This window comes from Schistocerca americana, unplaced genomic scaffold (genome assembly GCF_021461395.2).
Source record: "Schistocerca americana isolate TAMUIC-IGC-003095 unplaced genomic scaffold, iqSchAmer2.1 HiC_scaffold_995, whole genome shotgun sequence".
Lineage (NCBI taxonomy): Eukaryota > Metazoa > Arthropoda > Insecta > Orthoptera > Acrididae > Schistocerca > Schistocerca americana.
The window spans coordinates 25,001-30,000 of record NW_025726780.1 but is presented as its reverse complement, the minus strand read 5'-3'; the positions used below and the strand labels follow the sequence as shown (position 1 = coordinate 30,000).

At 51.7% G+C, this 5,000-nt stretch overlaps 1 non-coding gene across 1 annotated transcript in view; it reads right to left on the bottom strand.

The window, feature by feature from the left end:
- The window catches only part of LOC124593544, a 1,910-nt gene extending 839 nt beyond the window's left edge, over positions 1-1,071 (bottom strand). The window contains exon 1 of the ribosomal RNA XR_006978124.1: positions 1-1,071. This exon is cut by the window's left edge and continues 839 nt beyond it. This is a non-coding gene — a ribosomal RNA (small subunit ribosomal RNA).
- Between the last annotated feature and the right edge of the window lie 3,929 nt (positions 1,072-5,000).

Below are 5,000 nucleotides of genomic sequence, written 5' to 3'. Positions count from 1 at the left end.
CTTGATTAATGAAAACATACTTGGCAAATGCTTTCGCTTCTGTTCGTCTTGCGACGATCCAAGAATTTCACCTCTAACGTCGCAATACGAATGCCCCCGCCTGTCCCTATTAATCATTACCTCGGGTTCCGAAAACCAACAAAATAGAACCGAGGTCCTATTCCATTATTCCATGCACACAGTATTCAGGCGGGCTTGCCTGCTTTAAGCACTCTAATTTGTTCAAAGTAAACGTGCCGGCCCACCGAGACACTCACTCAAGAGCACCCTGGTAGGATTGCAACGGGGTCCGCCTCGGGACGCACGAGCACGCACGAGGCGCGTCGCACGCCTTCAGCTCGCCCCACCGGCAGGACGTCCCACGATACATGCCAGTTAAACACCGACGGGCGGTGAACCAACAGCGTGGGACACAAATCCAACTACGAGCTTTTTAACCGCAACAACTTTAATATACGCTATTGGAGCTGGAATTACCGCGGCTGCTGGCACCAGACTTGCCCTCCAATAGATACTCGTTAAAGGATTTAAAGTGTACTCATTCCGATTACGGGGCCTCGGATGAGTCCCGTATCGTTATTTTTCGTCACTACCTCCCCGTGCCGGGAGTGGGTAATTTGCGCGCCTGCTGCCTTCCTTGGATGTGGTAGCCGTTTCTCAGGCTCCCTCTCCGGAATCGAACCCTGATTCCCCGTTACCCGTTACAACCATGGTAGGCGCAGAACCTACCATCGACAGTTGATAAGGCAGACATTTGAAAGATGCGTCGCCGGTACGAGGACCGTGCGATCAGCCCAAAGTTATTCAGAGTCACCAAGGCAAACGGACCGGACGAGCCGACCGATTGGTTTTGATCTAATAAAAGCGTCCCTTCCATCTCTGGTCGGGACTCTGTTTGCATGTATTAGCTCTAGAATTACCACAGTTATCCAAGTAACGTGGGTACGATCTAAGGAACCATAACTGATTTAATGAGCCATTCGCGGTTTCACCTTAATGCGGCTTGTACTGAGACATGCATGGCTTAATCTTTGAGACAAGCATATGACTACTGGCAGGATCAACCAGGGAGCTGCGTCAACTAGAGCTGAGCAGCCGGCCGCCCGGGAGTGTGTCCCGGGGGCCCGCGCGAACACGCAAGCGTCCGCTCAATTATTCTGCAAACAGGAGGAGGCTGAGCTCCCCTGCACAATACACCTCGAAACCCTCTCAGGTCCCGGCGGCGCGCAGCGCCGTCCTAAGTACTTGGTCGGGTTCGAGAGAGGCGCAATCGCCCGGAGTTTGGCGAGTAGACGCTTTAGGTGCGACCACCCGTGCTCCCAACTGAGCTTGCCGCTGCCGACAGAGGCCCGGGAGCGTGCTGTCGTGGCATTGCCGGCGGGAGACAACACGCGCCACCTACGGTGGCCGGCAGCTCCAACGCCAGCGCCACAGAAGGACAAAAGCCCCACTTGGGTGCCGAAGCGAACTCTCCCAGCACAGCGCACGCGCCAACACGTCCGCACAGCTGCGATACAAACCACCTGCGAGAACCGCAGAGGCGACCAAGCAGCAGACGGCGTCGCGGCGCCGAGCGCCGGGCGGCGGCGCATCCTCAGCGCACACAGTCCTCAATCGGACCAGCACACTGCAGATGTCCACCGCGCTTCGCACCGGGCCCGCGAGGACCTACTTTGGCCGCACGGCGCCGCGTGCAGGGTGCGCCGGCGCGCAGCTGCGCCGCCTGCCGCCTCCGTCGGCCGGCGCGCCTGCCACTGGCCGCCCCCACCAGCCGGCTGTAGCGCGTGCGCCCACGCACCGCGCGGCCAGCACGCCGGGAGGCCCCCCCTCACCGGCCGGGGACGGTCCCACCCAGCCACCGCCGCGTATCGCTTCACACCCACATGCCATTCACGTTCGTGGGCATGGTGGGTATCGCTGAAACAACCGGTTGGTAGCTCAACCGATCGTCGCCATCACTGATTCACCTCTAGCGAGAACAACCGCACCACAACCGTTTACCAGTTGTTCATTTGCGTAACGTCACCAGCAAACGTAGACGTCCATCGCCATTTGCAAATTCAACGATTGTTGCATGCCTGTGTCAGGTGTCACGACACACTATGTCTGCCCACATACACGCAACAACATGTGCACGCTTCGCGAACACGTGGAAGGTGGCCCCCGTACGTATGCGATGTCCATTGCGCGAACGACTGTCAACCGGCCTCTGTCGCATGTCGCAGATGTGGAACGCAGTGCACCATGCTATCACGGTGTGTGAGAAGAGACGACTACGTCTGACAACACGCGCCACTACATCAACAGACGGCTCATGCTGATCGCCATCCACGGCATACCATACTGCAATCCAGCTCTTATAGGGAGACGACACGTAGCTGAGTGCACAATATTTGGACCGTATGGTTCGCCGTTGTTGGCGCAGTCGTGGTACGGTCACACATGTACCACGATGTATCATTCAGTACATGAGGACCAATGTGCAGTACAGTGTGTGATTTGGACGTACAACATCAGCGGACAGTTGACACACGCCGTACCACAACGTAGGCTGTGCTTCGCCATGCAAATGCCAATGAACAACTGCGAAGGGCATTGAGCATGTACGTCCTGCTGCCATCCGCATTACAGTGTATAGCTGCAAGGTGTTTAACATGAAGCGATACTCTGGGGACCAGGCAGTGCGAGTAGCAAACTATATTGCGGGGGTTGCAGTTAGGCAACACCACACTAATTTAACGCGTCGTATGACAATTACAGAGCAGGTTAAGGCCCAACGTGTGTTGGGTTAAGGCCCAACGTGTGTTGGGTTAAGGCCCAACGTGTGTTGGGTTAAGGCCCAACGTGTGTTGGGTTAAGGCCCAACGTGTGTTGGGTTAAGGCCCAACGTGTGTTGGGTTAAGGCCCAACGTGTGTTGGGTTAAGGCCCAACGTGTGTTGGGTTAAGGCCCAACGTGTGTTGGGTTAAGGCCCAACGTGTGTTGGGTTAAGGCCCAACGTGTGTTGGGTTAAGGCCCAACGTGTGTTGGGTTAAGGCCCAACGTGTGTTGGGTTAAGGCCCAACGTGTGTTGGGTTAAGGCCCAACGTGTGTTGGGTTAAGGCCCAACGTGTGTTGGGTTAAGGCCCAACGTGTGTTGGGTTAAGGCCCAACGTGTGTTGGGTTAAGGCGCAACGTGGGTTACGTTAAGGCGCAACGTGGGTTACGTTAAGGCGCAACGTGGGTTACGTTAAGGCGCAACGTGGGTTACGTTAAGGCGCAACGTGGGTTACGTTAAGGCGCAACGTGGGTTACGTTAAGGCCCAATATAGGTTAGGTTAAGGCCCAATATAGGTTAGGTTAAGGCCCAATATAGGTTAGGTTAAGGCCCAATATAGGTTAGGTTAAGGCCCAATATAGGTTAGGTTAAGGTACAATATAGGTTAGGTTAAGGTACAATATAGGTTAGGTTAAGGTACAATATAGGTTAGGTTAAGGTACAATATGGGTTAGGTTAAGGTACAATATGGGTTAGGTTAAGGCGCAATATGGGTTAGGTTAAGGCGCAATATGGGTTAGGTTAAGGCGCAATATGGGTTAGGTTAAGGCGCAATATGGGTTAGGTTAAGGCGCAATATGGGTTAGGTTAAGGCGCAATATGGGTTAGGTTAAGGCGCAATATGGGTTAGGTTAAGGCGCAATATGGGTTAGGTTAAGGCGCAATATGGGTTAGGTTAAGGTACAATATAGGTTAGGTTAAGGTACAATATAGGTTAGGTTAAGGTACAATATAGGTTAGGTTAAGGTACAATATGGGTTAGGTTAAGGTACAATATAGGTTAGGTTAAGGCACAATATGGGTTAGGTTAAGGCGCAATATGGGTTAGGTTAAGGCGCAATATGGGTTAGGTTAAGGCGCAATATGGGTTAGGTTAAGGCGCAACGTGGGTTACGTTAAGGCGCAACGTGGGTTACGTTAAGGCGCAACGTGGGTTACGTTAAGGCGCAACGTGGGTTACGTTAAGGCGCAACGTGGGTTACGTTAAGGCGCAACGTGGGTTACGTTAAGGCCCAATATAGGTTAGGTTAAGGCCCAATATAGGTTAGGTTAAGGCCCAATATAGGTTAGGTTAAGGCCCAATATAGGTTAGGTTAAGGCCCAATATAGGTTAGGTTAAGGTACAATATAGGTTAGGTTAAGGTACAATATAGGTTAGGTTAAGGTACAATATGGGTTAGGTTAAGGCGCAATATGGGTTAGGTTAAGGCGCAATATGGGTTAGGTTAAGGCGCAATATGGGTTAGGTTAAGGCGCAACGTGGGTTACGTTAAGGCGCAACGTGGGTTACGTTAAGGCGCAACGTGGGTTACGTTAAGGCGCAACGTGGGTTACGTTAAGGCGCAACGTGGGTTACGTTAAGGCGCAACGTGGGTTACGTTAAGGCCCAATATAGGTTAGGTTAAGGCCCAATATAGGTTAGGTTAAGGCCCAATATAGGTTAGGTTAAGGCCCAATATAGGTTAGGTTAAGGTACAATATGGGTTAGGTTAAGGTACAATATAGGTTAGGTTAAGGCGCAACGTGGGTTACGTTAAGGCCCAATATAGGTTAGGTTAAGGCCCAATATAGGTTAGGTTAAGGCCCAATATAGGTTAGGTTAAGGCCCAATATAGGTTAGGTTAAGGCCCAATATAGGTTAGGTTAAGGTACAATATAGGTTAGGTTAAGGTACAATATAGGTTAGGTTAAGGTACAATATGGGTTAGGTTAAGGTACAATATGGGTTAGGTTAAGGTACAATATAGGTTAGGTTAAGGCACAATATGGGTTAGGTTAAGGCGCAATATGGGTTAGGTTAAGGCGCAATATGGGTTAGGTTAAGGCGCAATATGGGTTAGGTTAAGGCGCAATATGGGTTAGGTTAAGGCACAATACGGGTTAGGTTAAGGCACAATACGGGTTAGGTTAAGGCACAATACGGGTTAGGTTAAGGCACACATTGTTGTAAGGAAAGGTGTTTT